General features: G+C 45.5%; 1 pseudogene; it reads right to left on the reverse strand.

Annotated features, from left to right (window-relative positions):
* Positions 1 to 8,485: 8,485 nt before the first annotated feature.
* Positions 8,486 to 20,813, reverse strand: part of LOC119521166 — a 31,246-nt pseudogene continuing 18,918 nt past the window's right edge.

Raw genomic sequence — 20,813 nt, forward strand, 5'->3', positions numbered from 1 at the left:
GCCGATGGACACCTCCACCTTGTGGCCACAAACTCTGTGTGCACAAGGACCCGTGGGGTACCAGTCCTCAGGTCCCCTGGAACTGTCTGGACTGGTGAGTCATGGCTGCTAACTGGGAGGCTTGGTGTGCTTTTGCTTTTCCCCAGCTATGTCCTCATGCAACCCTGTGTCTCTAGGAATCTGGGAACTCTGGCTCGGCCTCCCCAGGACATGATCTTGGTCCACTCTGAGCTCTCCGGCTCCCTCTTTGGAGGTGGCAGGAGCCCATCTCCATGCCGCGCAGATCCAAGGACTCGGAGCAGCAGGCGATGCTGCCCTTGAGACCTGACTGGGGGCTCCTCCCCAAGTTGTGCACCACATCAAGCACCCCCATTTTCCTCCCTCTCTCTCCACACTCTCTCCTTTCTTCCCTCCTGGGGACCACCTCTTGGTCCTTGCTCACCTAATAGCATTCCCTTGCCCCTCAGACCCTGCACCCCGCTGGATCTGTTCCTCTTTTCCCCTCTTTGACAGAGGGCCTTGCCCCTGCCTCCATGAGCATCTTCTTTCTCCTCTGTCTGGCTTTCAATGGCTTCAGAGACATTCCATCTTCTGTAACACAGGACTCTGCGCTAAGGATTCTTGTACCAAACAAGGTGTTGTCTTTGACATTCTAGGGAGTCACCTCTGGGCTAAGCTCATGGGACTTGAGTATTGTCCAATGGGAGTGTCTCCTCTCCAGGCCTTGATCATTTAATCTCTACTGAGACCCATTCTGGCTGCACCTGAAGCCTCCCTTCTTATAGAGCATGCTTGCTTTTTAGCCCTCAGGAAACAGGAAACTAGAGGACAAGGTATTCCCGGAGTACTGTCCTATTCTCTCAGATGGGGCAGGCCTTCAACCTCAGGAGCTTAGGGCTAGACATCTTCCAGGGAGAATGTCCTGGGGATGCCAGGCGACTCCCCAGGTTCCCGAGACACTGGGCTGGCAGAGAGGAAGGACTCCTCAAGAGCATTGTCCCGGAATTCTTCTGGGCAAGGACAGCTGACTGGGTGCCCTGGTTTGAATCTGTTATGTACTCCATAAAAAGCCATGTTCTTTAATGCAATCTTATGGGGGCAGACATATTGTGGGTGGGACCTTTTGATTAGGTTGTTTCCATGGAGATGTGACCCCGCCCATTCAGGATGGGTCTTGATTAGTTTATCGGAGTCTTTAAGAGAGCTCAGAGCTGACACAGAACCAGATGCTTGGACATGCTTGGAGATGCAGACAGAAGTCATTTGGAGATGAAGCCCAGCGTTTGCCTCAGAGAAGCTAAGTGAGAACCCACAGATGCTTAAGGAGAAAGCCACTGGAATCAGAAGCTGAATGCAGCACAACCCGGGAGCAAAGGACCAGCAAACACCAGCCATGTGCCTTCCCAGCTGACAGAGGTGTTCCAGACACCATCGGCCTTTTCAGCAGTGAAGGTATCTTCCTCTTAATGCCTTAATTTGGACATTTTCATGGCCCTAGAACTGTAAATTTGTAACCTAATAAATCCCCTTTATAAAAGCAAATCCATTTCCGGTATTTTGCATTCTGGTAGTTTTAGCAAACTAGGAACACTGGGTGAGTGGGTCATCAAGGTAAAAGTAGATCGGGATGTTAGTACAGTGGTTCGAGTCCCCTCAACCTGGGCTTGAAGCCCTGGCTCCTGCTTCCAGAATGATCCCCCTTGCTCTGACCTGTACACCTTTATGTGTTCTGGGTGTGGGGTTCAAGTCCCTGACCTGTGTTTAAACCCTCCAGAAGCGTAGGTACGGACATCTCTCAGGAAGTGTCCCAGGGGCACCCAGTGACTTTACTCTCCATGATCCCAAGGCATTGGGCAGGCAGAGAAGGAAAAAACTTAGTTCTGACGCACGTTGGGTCCAGAGAAAATGGGAAATGCTAACAGTCCTCCTAAAGAACTAGGATCTTTCCCCCATGGAAAGCTGCATGGCTGCAGAATAAGCTAGAAGATGGAGAAGCACAGCCTTCCAGTGGGACTCTCAATTACAACAGCACCCTCCAGTCTGTGAGAGGCAGGGAGAGTAGTCAGAAGTTCCCTATGCCCAGATGTTTATAGTTCTCTATCAAAACAAGGACCTGAGAAGGACTCGTCACTTGTGTTTATGCCCATGTCTCAATTTCCATTAGAAAAGAAAATCTTCTTGATGATCCCCTTTTAAGCCAATAGGGTGTGTATAGTCACCTGTTTGCTAGAAGGCATAAGAAAATGTACCACACCAGTCAGTTATAATAAGCTAAGGGAGATCACTTAGGAGAAAGAGGAAAAACCAGTCCTGTTCCAGGGAGAGGTTAGTAGAGTCCCTAAAAAAGTATACTGATGTAAGCCTGGATTCCCAGGAAGGTCAGATTTTGCTTGGCACTGATTTCACCAGCCAGGCTGCCCCTGACATTCAGAGAAAGCTGCTAAAGCCCTCCATGGGCCCACAAACCCCCACTAATGACCTGTTAGAAACTGCCTTTTCTGTTTTTAATCGTAGAGACAAGGCTGAGGAGGAAGAAAGGGCAAAGAGAACTAAGAAAAAAAACAGACAACAGGCTCAACTTACTGCAGTTGCTTTTAAAAGTGCCCTAACCCCTTCAGGTCACCCGAATTGTGCTCCAAGCCTCAAGGGCCTTTCTTCAACAGTGAGTCAGACGTTCACTGGCAGGGAGGGTGCCAGAAACCTTGAGACAACCCTTGACCTCGGGACCCACTGGGGCCTTGAGCATCAGCCCAGAGACCGCATCATCTCCCAAGGGGGCAGAACAGCCCCTCGAGCCCTGCTCATGGCAAAGGACGAGGACTAAGGTGCCCAAGGCCGTGTATGGCTCTGCTGACTTCACATATGATCATCAACCTAGAGGAGCCCCAGGTGACACTCGATGTGGCAGGCAAGATTATTGATTTATTAATTACTACTGGAGCCACTTACTCTGTCCTGAACTGCAACCCTGGACCTACCTCCACTCGGACTTGCCTAGTTATGGGAGGCTCAAGGACATTCTGGTGTCCCAACAATTTCTCTTTGCCCTTGAATGCCCCATGCCCCACCAGTGTTCACCCCCTTGTTTGCTCCAAGGCCCCCACTAGATCGAGGCCTCTCAGTATTCCAAAGGAGATCCTTCAGCAAGTAGACCCTTCTGTATGGGATGAAAGCATCCCCGGGTGAGCCCACCGAGTAGCCCCTGTCTATATTCAGGCCAAGTCTGGAGTGCCCCTTCCCCACTGAAAGCAATATCCCTTTAAATGGGAAGAGAATTATTGAGAAATTCCTAAAAACTTAACAATGTTCTCCCTGTCCATGTTATGTCCTGATACCGATTGGCATGATTTAAACGACAGGATGATGTGGTTAGTCATAGTTTCAGTTATTCTTAGAAAAAATTTGCAGATCATAAAAACAACCAGATTTACTTATCAGTTACACTATTTTGCTCTAGTGCTTCTCTAAAAGTACACGTAGGCAGCTATAAGTCAGAACTTCATCTTCAACGAAAAAGGTTTCAACAGAGAAACAAGACAAGTACATACCTGTTAATTAACACAACCCTAGTAAATGTGTAGAAGTGAAACAGGACAAAACTTCTGCTGTAGTTTGTAGTTAATGACCTCAATATAACACAACTGTCAAATCTTTTTATATCTGAAAGTGGCTTCATTTAAAAATGCTTATAAAAAATTAAGGCCTAGATTTTAAGTTCTTAACAGCAGTCACATTTACTACTGAGCTTTAACCATTATTTTTTTTAAAAACCTAATTCATCTTTATTTGACATAGAACCGAGAGTAAAGAATAAAATCTTAATATTATGTACAAGTTAATGTAAACACCCTAATGCATTCCAAAGCATTTTAAGCAATATATATATATATATATATATATATATATATATATATATATATATATACAGACACACACACATACATACATATATTTGCAAAGTCCCTTAAAGGACTAGAGAAAAACATGGAAACATTAAACTTCCCCACCTGGGAATTCCTGCTATTCTTTTAAGCAATAAGGGCTCCCAATTTAATAAGCCAAGCCCTCAATCACAGAGCTTGCCATTATGAAACTTATTTCTGTAATAGCAAAGTTAAGCCTACGTATAATTAATGCCTAAAGTTACCCCCAGAGAACCTCTTTTGTTGCTCAGATGTGGTCTCTCCCTCTAAGCCAAACTCTGCAAATAAACTCACTTCCTCCCCCCACTACATGGAACATGACTTCCAGGGGTGTAAGTCTCCCTGAAAATGTGAAACCTAAGTCCCTCAGATGAGCCTGGGAAATAATTGTGAGATCAATTGATCAAAAAGGAAAAATAAAGTTTCAGTGCTTAAGAAATTTCAAATAGAATTGAAAAGTCATTCTGGAAGTTTCTCTTATGAAAATTTAAGCCAAATATTGCAAACTGCCACAGTATGTCACACCCCTACCAACAGTGTTCCTGAAAACTCTAAAGAATGCCCTGAACTTCATCTTGTTCCTGCTTCCGTTTGGACTGTGTATACTGAAATTTCTCACCCAGTTTGTTTCTTCCAGATTAGAAGCCTTGCACAACAAACTTTCCCTTGCCAGAGGCTGTGCTTCCGTTCCCCACACTCAACCAGCCACCCTTAATAGCATAGCCAGAGACTTCTATGCTCCCACAAGCAGGGCTTGCGACCCATTGACAGCTTGAAGTGGCTAGAGAAGATGGACCATTGGCCCAAATTCCCTTAAGATTAAGAAGAGTTAGAAGACTCTGAGGGGGAAATGAGATAGGGTTAGAATTAGGGAAGTGGCGTGGCTGAGCAAAGAGCAAATTCCAGGAAGCAGTCAGGCTGCAAGGAGAAAGATATCTCTGCGAAGAACAGCAGTAAAGAGCACCTGGGGCCAGCCGACCTGGCCTGAGTGAGTCATCTACACTCAAGCATCAACAAAAGAGCTGGGGGAAGGTGCAGAATTGTTGGACTTCTTCACCTGGACCGGTGTTGATGTTGTCACAAACATTGGGACTGGCAGTTTGATGTGCCGAGCCCTTGATTGTGGGACTTGCCCTTATGAAGCTCGTTACTGCAAGGAGAGGCTAAACTTGCATATAATTGTGCCTAAGAGTCTCCCCCTGAGTACCTCTTTGTTGCTTAGATGTGGCCCTCTCTCTCTCTCTCTAACTGAGCCACCTCGGCAGGTGAACTCACTGCCCTCCCCCCTACGTGGGACCCAACTCCCAGGGGTGTAAATCTCCCTGGCAATGCAGGATATGACTCCCAGGGATGAATCTGGACCTGGCATCGTGGGATTGAGAATATCTTCTTGACCAAAAGGGGGATGCAAAATGAGATGAAATAGTTTCAGTGGCTGAGAGATTTCAAACAGAATTGAGAGGTCACTCTGGTGGACATTCTTATGCACTATATAGATAATACCTCTTAGGTTTTAATGCATTAGAATAGCTAGAAGTAAATACCTGAAACTACCAAATTCCAACCCAGTAGTCTGGAATCCTGAAGATTATATAATAATGTAGATTACAAGGGGTGACAGTGTGATTGTGAAAACCTTGTAGATCACACTCCCTTTATCTAGTGTATGGATGGATGAGTAGAAAAATGGGGATAAAAACTAAATGACAAATAGGGTGGGATGGGGGGATGGTTTGGGTGTTCTTTTTTTACTTTTATTTTTTTACTCTTATTCTGATTCTTTCTGATGTAAGGAAAATGTTCAGAAATAGATTGTGGTGATGAATGCATAACTATATGATCATACTGTGAACAGTTGATTGTATACCATGGATGATTGTATGGTATGTGAGTATATTTCAATAAAACTGAATTTAAAACAAAAACAAAAACAAAAAGAAAAACCATGAAGGGACCAAAAAAAAAAAAAAAACTGTAAAAGCAAACCCTTCCCATGGTGTCACATGCCTCTTGCTTTCCTCCTCTTGCGAGAGTGCCCACACACTCCTCTTGCACATGTACTTAATAAACTTTCTACCTGCTTGCCTGATCTGTGCTGTGCTGTGGATTCTCATGGCATGGTCAAAAACCTAGGAATTCAATGCTGGCAACAGGACCACATGACAATTTCACATTCCACTGTCTGAGTGGAACTCCCAAACACCACCCTCGGCAGCTGAGCAGCTCCACATTCCCACCTGCAATGCACATGGCCCCAAATCTCTCCATATCCTGACCAACACTCACCCTCCATCCTTTGGATTATAGCCATCCCCATGGGCGTGAAGTGACAGCCCACTGTGGCCCAGACCTTTACCCTGTACCTCCCACAACCCCCTCCAGAGAAATGTCTACCCAAGCCCCCCAGCCATTCCTTAATTTTTTTCTTCTTTTAAATTGTAAGAGTTCTTCATGCACTCCCAGTACCCATGGCCTGCAAATATTTCCCCCCACTCTACAGGCTGACCCCACTCATGTCCCTTTTAAATTATATTTTTTAATGTAGAGAGTATATATCACCACACCTGCAAACTTCAAAAACTAGAACAGCGGAGGTAATTTATATCCAGCTGTAGCTCATCCTCCTGCCTCTCCAGATCAAAGGTAAAATCACTTAGGCTGATGTTCCAGTTTGCTAATGCTGCCATTATGCAAAATACCGGAAATGGATTGGCTTTTATAAAGGGGGTTTATTTGGTTACAAAGTTACAGTCTTAAGGCCATGAAAATGTTTAAATGAAGGCATCAGTACAAGTATACCTTCACTGAAGGAAGGCCAATGGCATCCGGAAAAACTCCGTTGGCTGGAAAGGCATGTGGCTGGCGTCTGCTAATCCCAGGTTGTGTTCCAGCTCCTCTCTCAGCTCCAGTACAATCTTCAAAGTGCAGCACCTCCTTCTGTCTATGAACACTTTTATAGGACCCCAGTGATTCAATTGAGACCCACCCCGAATGGGTGGGGTAATACCTCCATGGAAATTATCCAATCAAAGGTCTCACCCATAGTTGATTGAGTCACATCTCCATGGAAACACTCAGTCAAAGGATTCCAACCTAATCATCACTAATACGCCTGCCTCCACAAGATTACGTCAAAGAACATGTTATTTTGGGGGACATAATATATCCAAACCAGCACAGCTGAATTTTGTGTTTACATTTTCTCTGTTATTAAAGAAGTAATTCTACTGGCTGGATTGGATATGTAGGCCTGAACAATATACCTTTTAGAGTTGCCTTTGAACTTTACAGACTGGTCAACAATTTTGCATGATGCTAAATGGTTTTCCAAAGCGGTTGTACCAAGTCATACTCAGACCCTCCAGCAAAATATCTGTGAGATTCCTATTGACCCTCGTCATCTCCAACACTTGCTATTGTCCAACTTCTTTATTTTTGTCCATCGGATGGGTGATCTCATGGTCTTGATTCACATTGCCATGATTGTGAATGAGATAGAATTTCCTAAATTTATTGGCCATACGTATTTTCTCTTCTCTAAACGTCCACCGTTATCTTTTGTTCTCATTTTCTTTTTAGGTTGGTTGTCCTTTTCTTATTGATTTACAGGAGTAGTAGGAAGACCTAGGTGTATCTGTAGAGAAAATGCATTTACTTTTGCTAGACAATGCCAAATTTCTCTTGATCCGCAGTGTGTGAAGGCTGGTTTCCCTGTAATCTCACCAACACAGGGCGCTGTCACTGTAATTTTGCCAGCATAGCAGGCAAGAAATGGTATATCAGGGTGGTTTTAATCTGCACTTTGCTGACATTGAGGGAGGTTGGCTAACATTTAATTTGCTTAAGGGTCATTTTGCATTTCCCCCCCTAAGGACCATCTCTACATCTTGTGGCTGTGACATCTGGGGTATGGGATGCTGGCCCCCCAGCCTTGGTCTGGGAGACACCTTACTGCAGAGCCCCTGAAGAGACAGTGACCTTGCCCAGGCTGACCCCTAGAAAGCTGGCAGGGACTGATCCCCTGCTCCCATTTTCCTATCTCCAGGGAGGCCCCGAGACCATGAGGATGAGGCTCCAGCCAAACTTGAGCAGGGGATGCAGAGAAAGGCACAGACATTCCCTCACTTCTCCTCTTGGCCTCTGCCCTTTGTGTGACCTTGGGAAAAGGGTTTGACCTTTCTGAGCCTAATACCTTCTCATCTGCTCTCCAAGGGCTGCCCTGAGAGTTAAAAGAGGTGACCTGTCTCAGGAGCTGGCTGACTTGCTTTGTGTGTGGCTTGCTCCCACCAGGAATGGGTACATGTCCACTCCATTCCCAGTCCATGCAGCCTGGGGTGGCAGTGAGTATCCTAGTAGATGGTGTGGTAGTTTGAAGCTGTTTGTACCCCAGAAAAGATCATGTTCTTTTAATCCATTCCTGTGGGTGTAGACCTATTGTAGGTGGGACCTTTTCATTAGGTTGTTTCAATTGAGATGTGACCCACCTCATTCCAGGTGAGTCTTAATCCTCTTACTGGAGTCCTTTATAAGAGGAAAAAGGACACACAAAAAAGAGGGAGAAACACGCAGAGAAGCTGAGAGACAAGGAGACACGCAGACGTTGAGGGAGGAAGCCACCGAAGCCAGAAGCTGAAGACAACGAAACCGGGGAGAGAAGGACCCGTCCACATCACCGTGTGCCTCCCCATGTGACAGAGGTGTCGTGGATTGCCAGCAGCTTTTCTTTGGGGAGAAGGTATCATCCTGTTGATGCCTAAATTTAGACATTTTCACATCCTTAGAACTATAAACTTGGAAGCTAATATATCCCTATGGTTAAAAGCCAGTCCATTTCCGGTCTATTGCATTTCATCAGCTTTAGCAAACCAAAACAGTGGGGTATATCCAATTCTGGCTTATTGGGGGCCTCCCCAGATGGAGAAAGAGCTGTAACAGGGACACTGAACTTACGAGCTTTTGGGTAGAGAATTAGGCTCCCTTCAAGGTTTATTGGGCCCCTGCAGCCTGGGACTCACCACAGCCCCCAGGTGGGGGGTGGTGAGGTAAGGGCGCTCTGTCTACTTGCCCAAAGGGAGGAAGGGAGGCTGGGCAGGGGGAAGGGGGACAGAGCTCAGGGTAGGGAGGAGGGGCTGGGATAGGGGCTCCAGGGAGGCACCCCTGGGTTAACCCTTGCCTGGTGGTACCCGGCCCTTCTTCATGAAGTTGTGGCGCGTGCTCAGGACGAGGCAAGACCAGAACACGTGTAGCACTGCAGAAGTAGGAGCCAAGAAAGGGGCCGCTGTTGATGATGGACGTTGAGTAGGGGATCTGGGCGGGGAAGAGCGCGAGGCGCGTTGTAGAAGACAAGAGCGTTGCACACTTGCCCCCAGGGCGCGTAGCTGTACCTCTTCCAGGCCTCCAGCAGGAGGCGCTGCTGTAGGAGAAGGCGCTTGACGTCGAAGGGCCGCGTGACCAGCAGTGAGATGTGGAAACTCAGCTCCCGGAGGTACCGCCCGCAGGCGTTGGCTTCAGGGTCGGCGCCGGGTACCTGTCCCAGCTCCTTGACGGCGCCCACAGCCATGACTGCTGGCACAGGACCGACAAACCGCCACGAAGGAGAAAAGCCTCCAGCTGGCTCCACAGAACTTCGTGATCAGGCAGGACCGTTCCAGGCTGCGGCGGTCCCGGAGCCGCCGTTGGTTCTGCGGCAGCGTGGAGCCACACGGGGCGGTCAGGAGGGCCAGCTGGGGCGCCTTGGATCTCTGTCCTTGCACGAGGAAGGGTTTCTCCAGCGTGGCGTTGGGCACCTCCTGGCCCAAACCCGCATCCGCAGCCACCGGCTCAGGGGCAGGCCGAGGAATCTCTCCAAGGGCTGCCTGCCTATCCCGAGGGTGGCGTAGACCCCCACACCGTCCCCGTCCTCGAGCTCTGCCCACGATGTCTGGGGAAATAACCGGAACTTGTCCTGCCACCAGCCACTCGTTCATGCTGCACCGCGCCCTGGGGGCGCAGCGGCGGGAGCGGCGACCGCGCGCCTGGCTGCGCACCGGGAGAGGCAGCAGACACGCGCGGCCGCGAGGGGGCAGCCGGACTCTGCGCCCCCGCACAGCCTCGCCCCGGGGCTGGGGGTCGGGGGTCGGGCGCCGGCGGAGGGGCGCTGCTTCTTTAGGTGACTTTGGCCAAGCGATTTGGCCTTTCCGTTTTCCTCGTCTGTAAATTGGGATCATAATTGTACCCACCTCTCGGGAAGGTGGTCAAGATCAAATAAGAAAATGCAGTTCTAATAACCACAGAAAGTCCAGAACAGGGGCTGAGTTTTTTGTTAGGGCTGGACCCCCAAGCTTAAGAGGCTCACAAAATACTAACCCCCAGCCCCTCACGCCCTCCATCCCCTCTTCCCCAATCCAGTCTGGGTTAAGGAATCTCCTTGGGGATCCTGCTCTGTGTTTCCACTTTCCAAGCATTGATTGTTCTGGGATGTTTCTACACCTTCCCGTTTTATTCTGTTATTCCACCTCTATCCCCCACGCCCAGCCCATGCTGGTGGCTCCGAGTCGTGAGGACGGAATGACTGAGCGGCCCACCTCCCTACATCCTGGCGAGACCCTCCCTATGCCCCCCCATCCCCTTCCCACCTCCTACTCCCTGGTTCCTGCCCACTCAACACAGCTCCCACAGGGGGCACCCCCGGCCCCACAGGTCATAGCTTTGGGGGTGGAGGGCGGGAGAGGGGAAGAGGATGGAAGGGAGATGGAAAACCCTATGGGAGAAAGTAGAACCAGAGAAAGAAGGAAAGACAGATTACACACTCCCCCCTTCCCTTCCTCCTCTTCCATCAGCCTTGTGGGACCTGGAGCTCCCAAGGTTCAAATCCCCGACTGGCCTGGAGGAGCTGTGCGCCCTTTGCAGGTGACCTTCTGCCCCAATTTCGTCACTGGTTAGCTGGGGAGAATGTATTAATCCCGCCCTGAGAATTAATAATGGGGGATCGGATGATTAATGCCCGTACAGCGTGTAGGCAAATCCTGGCCCACAGTCACTGTGCCGGCTGAAGTTCGGGGCCGTCTTGTTCTGGGTGCCTATGAGGTGCCAGGTGTGGCACTAAATTCTCACAGCAGCCCCGAAGTCTGTGCCATTATCATCTCCACTTTATTATAACTGCTCATGGAAATTCAGTCACACAAGTAATAGGTGATTATGTGCTCATTAAAAAATTTCAAAGACTGCAGGAAAAGTTTCCTTTCTCCCTTCTCACGCCCTGGGTTCTGGATTGTGGTCTATCTCTGGTTGGACACAGCTATCAATCCCCGGCACCTCCTGAGGTTCTGGGTTCAGCTGGCTGAACTCACCCCGACTGGTTGGTTCCATCATTCCTTATCTTTCTGGAAGGTGAGATCCACTTCTAAGGGCAGGGGAAAGGCCAGGCCTGGGATCAGGAGGCCGCGTGTTACTTTGGGACATCACATCTCCTTCTGTGCACCCATGTCTCTAAATCTAAAGTAAATCCGTCTCCGTGTAATTCTGGATTCTATTGCAACATATCCCCGCCTCCAGGATGAGGAGCGGCTGGGAAGATTAAGAGGGTGAGGATGCCCCCTCCACCTGGGCCGGGCACTGAAGGCTCCCAGGGGAACCTGTCATCTCCTCACACCCAGAGCTGATGCCAGCTGGCCACGGGAAGCTCACGGTCCAACCGGGAGACAGACCCATCCCCAGGCACTGGCCACACAGAGTGGTGGGTGCTGGGATGGGGGAGGCCCAGGCAGAGGGGCCTGGCAGGGATGGAAAAAGCAGAGAGGCTGTGGGAGCCAGAGGAGCTACCTGGCCCAGCCAGCAGTGGTGGGTGTCAGGGAGGTCTTCCTGGAGGAGGGGTAAATTAAGTAGGAAGAATGCATAAAGGAAGGTCCTGGGGAAGAGTTTTCTGCAGGGGAGCATAGGAGGGCCGAGTTGTTCAATACTCCAGCACAGAGGCTGGAGGAGGGAGTGAGGAAGTGGATTTCACCTTGGGGAGGGGCAGAATTTGGGAGGAAAGAGGGGATCAAACATTCCAGCAAGGCCCTCATGGGGAAAGTGGGGAAGGGGCAGGCAGGGGCCAGGTCACACGAGCTCTGGGCTGTGGACATGGGTTTGGGAGCCCTCAGCTTACATGCAGCTGCATTCAAAGCCCTGCAAATGGTTGACTCCCCCAGGACAAAGGAGAGAGCCCAGGTCCTGGCCCCCCAGGAACCCCAGCATCTGGAGGTGCAGTAGGGGAGTCACGGACCCCCGGGGGTGGAGCAATGCCACCACAAGCAAGTTGGAGTGGAGGTTCTCAGCCAACTCCCCACTGGGACCTGCATTTTATAATTCCTTTCAGAAATCATGGAAGGCTAATATTTCTTTTGCATTAAATTTCCTTCCTTCCTTCCTTCCTTCCTTCCTTCCTTCCTTCCTTCCTTCCTTCCTTCCCTCCCTCCCTCCCTCCTTCCCTCCCTTCTTTCTTTTTAGAATTTTATGCCAGTCTTAGAGATAACTGTATGGATATACATCCATTTTCTAGGAATATCCTGCATTTTCTAGGAAGGTTTCATTACTATTGTAAATTTTTTCATCAGAGTTGAGTATTTTTAAAAAATCATGGCTTTTAGGATCCTGCCACATGGACCCTTAAATTTGGTGTGACAATTTTGACTGAGTTCTTTTCTGTTGCCTTGGAGCAGGAGTCTTTTTTGCTTATGTACCACATAAAATGCTTTTGGAAAATTTTGCATCTCCCCACACATTTTTTTTAATTCAGTTTTATTGAAATATATTCACAAACCATACAATCATCCATGGTATACAATCAACTGTTCACAGTACGATCATATAGTTATGCATTCATCACCACAATCTATTTCTGAACATTTTCCTTACATCAGAAAGAATCAGAATAAGAATAAAAAATAAAAGTTAAAAAAGAACACCCAAACCATCCCCCCCATCCCACCCTATTTGTCATTTAGTTGTTGTCCCCATTTTTCTACTCATCCATCCATACACTAGATAAAGGGAGTGTGATCCACAAGGCCTTCACAATCACACTGTCACCCCTTGTAATCTACATTATTATACAGTCGTCTTCAAGAGTCCAGACTACTGGGTTGGAGTTTGGTAGTTTCAGATATTTACTTCTAGCTATTCCAATACATTAAAACCTAAGAGGTGTTATCTATATAGTGCATAAGAATGTCCACCAGAGTGACCTCTAGACTCCATTTGAAATCTCTCAGCCACTGAAATTATTTCATCTCATTTTGGTCAAGAAGATATTCTCAATCTCACGATGCCGGGTCCAGATTCATCCCTGGGAGTCATATCCTGTGTTGCCAGGGAGATTTGCACCCCTGGGAGTCAGGTCCCACGTAGTGGGGAGGGCAGTGAGTTCACCTGTTGAGGTGGCTCAGTTAGAGAGAGAGAGGGCCTCATCTGAGCAGCAAAGAGGTGTTTGGGGGAGACTCTTAGGCACAATTATATGCAAGTTTAGCCTCTCTTTTGCAGTAAGAAGCTTCAAAAGGGCAAGTCCCACAATAGAGGGCTCGGCACATCAAACTGCCAGCACCAATGTTTGTGACAACATCAACACCAGTCCAGGTGAGGAAGTACAACACTTATGCACCTTCCCCCAGCTCCTCAGGCAGGGGGCAGGGGGGGTGTCTATAAATATATTTTTTATTCTCTGCCCAAATTACTTTGGGATGTGTCACTTTTTCACTCTAACCTGTACTAACCTATTCAAAGTTCCATGTAATTGTCCCCGCACATTTTTAAGTTGATGACAAACTATTTTCTTAAGTTTCTTAAGTTTAAATGTTGCAATTTTTGGAGTATTGTAAATATTGACATTTAAAAAGTAAAAGATATACCACTTTTTAAATGTATCCAGTGGAATTGGAATAGCATAGAGACTTGGGGTGTACTATTCACCATTTAAAAAATACAGAAGCACACTCTTCTTTAATTTTGCATTTTCTTTGTTTTCTTTGAATGTGCATTTCATTCTACTTCCTCTGCAGAATTTTATTCTAATATATTTTCATGTTTAAATAACTTTTAGTGATCATCTTATTTCTGCCCAACAAGTATATGTAAATAAATTGAAATTAAATATAATTTAAATTTCTTGTGACCATTAGGCTCTGAGGCATTAAATTTTTTTAATTAGAGAAGTGGTGGGCTGCAGTACAATCATGCATAACATACAGTATTCCCACAAACCACCTGATAATTAACACCTTGCATTGGTGTGGAACATTTGTTTCAATTGATGAAAAGCACATTTTTATAATTGTACTATTAACTATAGTCTGTTTGTGTTATCCAGCTCCATGGATTTTTTTTTTTAAATTTATTCTAGTAACATATACAACCTAAAATTTCCCTTTCTAACCACATTCACATTTATAATTCAGTGCTGTTTATTATTTTCACAATGTTGTGTGACCATCACCACCATCCATTACCAAAACTTTTCCATCATCCCAAATAGAAACTCTGCCAGAAAGGTTTTCAAAGTAGTTGTACCATTTTATGCATCCACTAGCAGTGTGTTCTATGCTCTTGCCATCATTTGGTGCTGTTTGCCTGTTTCAATTTAGCCATTCTAGAGGGTATGTGCTGGTATCTCATTGTGGTTTTAATGTGTAATTTCTCAATGATTAATGATATTAAGAACCTTTTCCTATGATTATTGGCCATTTTTGGGGGGTTGTTTTGTTTTCATTACTGAGTTGCAGGAGTTTTTAATATATCCAAGATACAAGTCTTTTGTGAGAAACATGTATCGTGAATATGTTGCTCCTTCATTTTCTTAATTGCCTTCTGATGAGCAGAAGTATAAACTCTGATTAAGTCCAGTTTATCAATTTTTTCTTTTATGGTTAGTGATTTTCATGTCTTGTATAAAAATATTTGTCTAACCCAAGGTCATGAAGATATTTTTCTGGAAATTTTATAGTTTTAGTTATGCTTTTTACACTTTTTAGGTCTATGATCCATTTCAAGTTATTTTTTTGTATATGATATGAAGTAAAAGGTAGGGTTCCTTTTCTTTCCATATGGATATCCAATTATTCCACTACCATTTGTTGAAAAGACTATCCTTTGCCCACTGAGTTATCCTGACACGTTTGTCAAAAATCAATGGACACATATTTGTGGACTCTATTCTAGCTCATTCACCAATATTTCTATCCTTATGCCAGTACCTTTCCTTTTTGCTGTAGGTGTATAGCAAATCTTGACTTCAGGAAGTGTGAGTCCTCCAATTTTGTTCTTCTTTTTCAGAATGGTTTGTCAATTGATCCTTTACCTTTCCATATGAATTTGAGTCTCATTTTGACATTTTCTACAAAAAAAAAGAAAAGAAACAAAGCCAGCTGGGATTTCATTTTGATCGGGATTCATTTATTCTACAGATCAGTGGAGCACTGACATCTTAACAATATATGTTGAGTCTTCTGATCCTTGAACATGGTGCATTTCCCCAGTTATTCAAGTTTTATTCAATTTCCCTCAGTGTTTTGCAGTTTTCAGGGTATGTCTTGCACATATTTTATTAAATTTATCCCTTAGTGTTTCATGATTGAGATGTGACAGTAATTTATATATTTTTATTTCAATACATATGAAAAGCGCATATAACAAATGAGTATAGCTCAATGAATTATTATAAGCTGAACACCAGGTTAAGAGACAGAATGTTGTCTGAACCCCAGAAACCCCTCTATGTGCCCCCCCATCACAACCACCTCCCTCCTCTTAAAGAAAAGCATTTTTTCCGGGCTCTTATAGTAATCCCTTTCTTGCTTGCATTTAGCATTTTACCTTCTAAGCATGCATCTTTAAATACCTGTCTTTTTGTGGGCTTTGCATAAATGGAGCATAATGTGTATTGTTTCATGCTTGGCTCCTTTGCCAGGATGGGATGCATCCTTTTTATTGTATAACGCTGCAGTTTATTTTTCCTTGCTTTATAGTATTCCATTTTGAAATATATGACAACGATTGATTCTGCTCCTTCTTCTTCATTTTTGTTTAGTTATAACCTACAAACAGTAAAGTGTAAAGCTTTTAAGCATACATCTTAATGAAACATGTTCATGCACCTGAGTAGATACAAACCAGATGAAGCTATAGAGCATTTATAGAGCCCTCGACAGTTCATCATGCCCCTTCCCCAGCGGATGCCCATCAAATGTAGCCAGTATTCTAACCTCTACCATCTACAGTACTTTTGCCTGTTTTTAAATTTCACATAAATGAAATCATATAGTATATAGGGTAAGCATTCTTTTTCTAAATTTTGAAATTTTTTTGGAAATAACTTCAAACATATAGAAGAATTTCAAGAATAAAATGTAATACAAATAACATCCTAGATACTGTTTATCCAGATTTAGCTATTGCTAACATTTTAACCCCTTTCTAATATCACTTGGTCTATGTTTATATCTGCTTATATGTCTGTCTATATAATACTTTTTTTCTGAATGATTTAGGGTAAGTTACACAAATGTGGCCCTTTACCCCTAAATATTTTTGTGCATATTTCCTGAGTCTAGGGTTATTCTCTTTCATAACTGCAGTTCGGTTATCAATGTCAATAAATTTAGCATTGGCACAATACTTTCAGCTAATCTCTACTCGTAATCCAATTTTGTCAATTTGAGAAACAATTTGATAACTTTGCAAATAAATGACAGACTTGTGTTACTATCTGAATGATGCTACAATTAAGATTCACTGAAGTCTCGTTTCCAAAAGCACCACAATAGATAAAAGCAGAGGCCCTGGAACCAGACTTCTGTGATTTGATCCAGGCTCTGAACCCCATCAGCAAAACGACCTTGATAAAAGTATGTGCTCCTTTGTGCCTCAGTTTCCCCAACAGTAAAATGGGATACATACTGAAAATATTTACAAGGTGAATTGATAAATGCCTGGGGTTTGCTTCAAAATAATCCTGATTATTATTTTTGGGGGGCGGATTGTTGGGAGTATAGATGAAACAATATTGGTCATGAGTTGACAGTTTTTGAAACTGGATGGTGGGTTCATTACACCATTATGTCTACTTTGGTATATGTTTGAAATCTTTCACAATAAAAACATTTTTTGAAGAAAGAAAAGTAAAATAAAACTGGAAGAGGAGTGGAGATTATAAATTACCTGCCTTTGAGGGTTGCTATGAGGATGGAGTAAGGAAATTAATCAAGCCCTTAGAACATGGTAAATGCTGTGTATTAGCCATGATTATTTTTATCTTGTCTCCCCCAACCCTGCTCCAGAAGCAGCTCAGACCAGGCAGCACCAGAGTATATATAAACTACTGTCTCCCAAAGTCATAGGGAACTCATGGTCAGGAGGTAATTGGCCCTGAGTTTGAATCTTGCTCTGCTGCTTCTTGGCTGAGACCCTGGACATTTAATATCTTGGAGCATTATTTTATTAATTTCTAAAATGGGTACAATGGTAGTACCAACTTTCGAGTTTTTAGGATGATTCAGAGACAGCGATGTAAGGGTGCACACCTACCCTGACACCTGTCTCTGGGGCTGCTCTGCCTTTGGGCTTCACTGTTCCTTGTCTTTCCTATGAGGATTCTCCCAAGTGGTTGTGAAAATCAGGGGAGCCAACAAACAGGAAGTCGTTTGGAAAATGAGAAAAGTTGCTTGGAGGTGAGTCCTTTTCTCGGAGGCAAGACTTGTCTGCCCCGTCCATCCCCGCCGCAGCTCAGCCATGCGGCCACTAGGTGGCGCGGTCTTCCCGGAAGCCGAGGGTCGCTGCACTCCTGCTCAAGATTGGAGGCTCTACCTGTCAGACCCGAGTTAGAATTCCGTTTCAGCACCTGCAGGTGTGTGGCCTTACACCAGTGGCTTCACCAGTCGGCCCCTCAGTTTCCTCCTTCATAAAAATGAATATTTGAATGAAAACTATCTCTATACAGCGTACACCTGTTACAATAGTTTCACAAGTACTCGGTGATGTTGTAGCTAAAGCGTTTAGTACAAGCCTGGTACAAACAGCAGCTCCCATCAACATGAAAATATTAAGACAACGAAGCTAATGCTTTGAGGGTTTATTATGTGTCAGGCACATAACAGCACCATGAATTCTCCTAGTAACACCAAGAGATAGATGCCTTTATGATCCCGTATTAGACAAGAGGGAACTGGGACTTGGAAAGGAGAAGTTACATGCCCAGATCTCAAGTGGTACGTGGCCACTTTGGGATTTAAACCCAAGCAGCCTGAATCCGGAAACCATGGTCACCATTATGCTAGTCCTCTCAAACTATGTTGAGTGCCCAGAATTCAAGTTTTTTTCCTGGGCCTGAGGTCTTTGAACAGCCAGAGGACCCTTTCCTCAGTCATTGCCTAAACAATGGGAGGATTAAAGAAGTTCAAAACCTTCCTGCTCTTTCACTATTACGACAAGGACAAAACTGCAGAACAGTGAACTTCCAGCTTGAGCATGCAGTCAGGGTCAACTGGAGGGCTTGTTGAAATGCAGATTGCTAGGCCCATCCCCAGAGTTTCTGATTCAGTAGTTCTGTGTTGGGTTGAGAATTTGCATTTTTAAAACGTTCCAGGTGATGCTGATACTGCTGGTCCTGGGGCTGCACTTTGAGAACCACAGAACTACAGCAGAGCAACAAGATGGAAAGAACCTGGGTCCCTGATTGACCACATGGAAGGAGCTGCCCCACCACCTTGGACAACCTGCCTACCTAAGAGGATCCCATAGATCCCCTTGGTCCTTCCAGCCTTCAGTAACTAGGCCAACGTCTGTCAGTGGGTCCAGTCTTGTTGACATCCCTCAGGGGTCCGGAGCTCTGAGGAGTGTTGCCGAGAGGCGGGAATCTTGAGGGTGGATGCAAACAGTGGATGGTTGTGTAGGCTGTTCACTGCACAAGGAGTGACTAGGGACTGCAATCCTCCTCACACCTCACTTGCCAAGTCAGACCCCTTGGTGCAGGGCTGCTTCCAACCTCAGGGAGATTTTTTTTTTTTTTTCCTTCAAGAAATTGACATTCCTCAAACTGCCTTCTGAGGAATGGATCTGTCCACATCGAATCCTTTTTCTAATTCATCCACCCTGAGGGGTGCCTTTTTAAAAATCCACACTAAGTCATCCTATTGGCCCTGAGCTCAGATTTAAGAACCACAAGTTGTCAAGGTTTCTGCTGTAACTGGCAACCTCTGTGGAATTCCCAAGAATCAAAGCATCTCCCTATTGCAGGTTTAAGGAGTTGTCCAAATAGACCCTGTATATGGCAATTAGGGGCCTGTGGGTGATCAAGGCAATTCTGAGAGCACAGAAACCAGGACAAGAAGAAGTGATCTGCTAAAGCTGACCAACCCCAGAAGGGAAATCCCTCCTCTAAACTCCCCTCAGACTGGACAAGGAGGACAAGGTGCAAAATAACTATTCAGAGAAGAGAATTAGGGGCAGTCATGTTGGCTGTCAAAGGGTGTTACTCTTACCACCATTCGTTACTAGAAATTTCCCTTCACCCCAAAGGGAAACCCTACACACATTTTGCATTAGCTTCCCATTGCCCTTTCACCCCATCCCCGGCAACCTGTACTCTACTTTCTGCCTCTATGAGTTTGCATATTCTCTGATATTTTCTTTGTGGTTACCTTGGGGTTTAAATTTAATATCCTAAATCTTATTTGCCTTGATACAAGCTTAACAATTTCAATATCACATAAACTATGTTCCCATACCCCTCTGTCCCCCACCTTTTTGTAGTTCTTATCACAAATTACATATTTATACATTATGGATCCAAAACCATTTTCATTTTACACATTTTATGCATTTGCTTTTTAGATCCTGTAGGAAGGAAAAAAGTGCAGTTAAAAAGAATACAGTAGTATTGGTATTTACATTTACCCAGGTCATTATCTTTACTGGAGATCTTTATTCCTTCACATGGCTCCAGCCAAATCTCTGGCTCAATGAGGGGTCAGAAGCTCCATTAGGTCCTGATGTGTGACGAGGGTCAGCGTTCACTGAGTGACCAGGCTCTGGTCTCAGAATGTGACCCTGAGCTGGGGTCCGGGCTCAGGCTGAGGTAGCACGTGGGGTTCAGATGGCCAAGTTTTCATTTTCTCAGAATATTTACTGGCCTGCCATCATCTGCTACTTTGAGATATCTGAGCCCTGGTCCATTCAGATACCAGAGAGCAGTTCCTTGCTTGTCCCTGGAGTCCTGGGTCCTCTCCTTGTCCAGCTACCCCAGTGCCTCAGATTCCTCCATAAATGCATTTTGTTCAATAGAAGAGGAGCGAGGAGAAGTAAACTTTCTTGAGTGACTCCAATCTGCCAGGCCTACTCACATGTCTTCACTGAGTCAAATCTGATTATCTTCCCAATTTTATAGATCAGGAAACAAAGCACAGAGAGGTGAAGACATTTGTTCAGCTTCATGTGGCTTGTAAGCAGCTTGTGCATAACTCCAGTGTAGACTGGTTACTTCAGATCTACCCTCTCTGGCACAGCTCCCATACACTCTCATTTTACAGATGGGGAAACTGAGGCACAAGAGGGAAAGGGTCTTGATCAGGACCATTCGGACAGGGCCTAAGGCTCAAACCCAGTCTCCCTTCTTTTGAAGGCTCAGAGAAGTACCTGGGATATTTTAGTGGCCATTGGGTGGAGGAACATACCTGGACAGGCAGAGTGCTTGGAGACTGAGTGCTTCAGAGCAGAGTTCCAGAAGAATTCCTGAGAAGATTAAGGGCCCAGGCCTGCTTTGTCCACAGTGTTTATGTCCTTCTCAAGAAGGGTATGAGACAAATAGGCACAGGAATGTCCACAAACACTGGACTCTGAGCCAAGCCCCATTCTGCCCCCTGTCACCCTTCCCCAGGCCACAGCTTG

This window comes from Choloepus didactylus, chromosome 27 (assembly GCF_015220235.1).
Source record: "Choloepus didactylus isolate mChoDid1 chromosome 27, mChoDid1.pri, whole genome shotgun sequence".
Classification (NCBI taxonomy): Eukaryota; Metazoa; Chordata; class Mammalia; order Pilosa; family Megalonychidae; genus Choloepus; species Choloepus didactylus.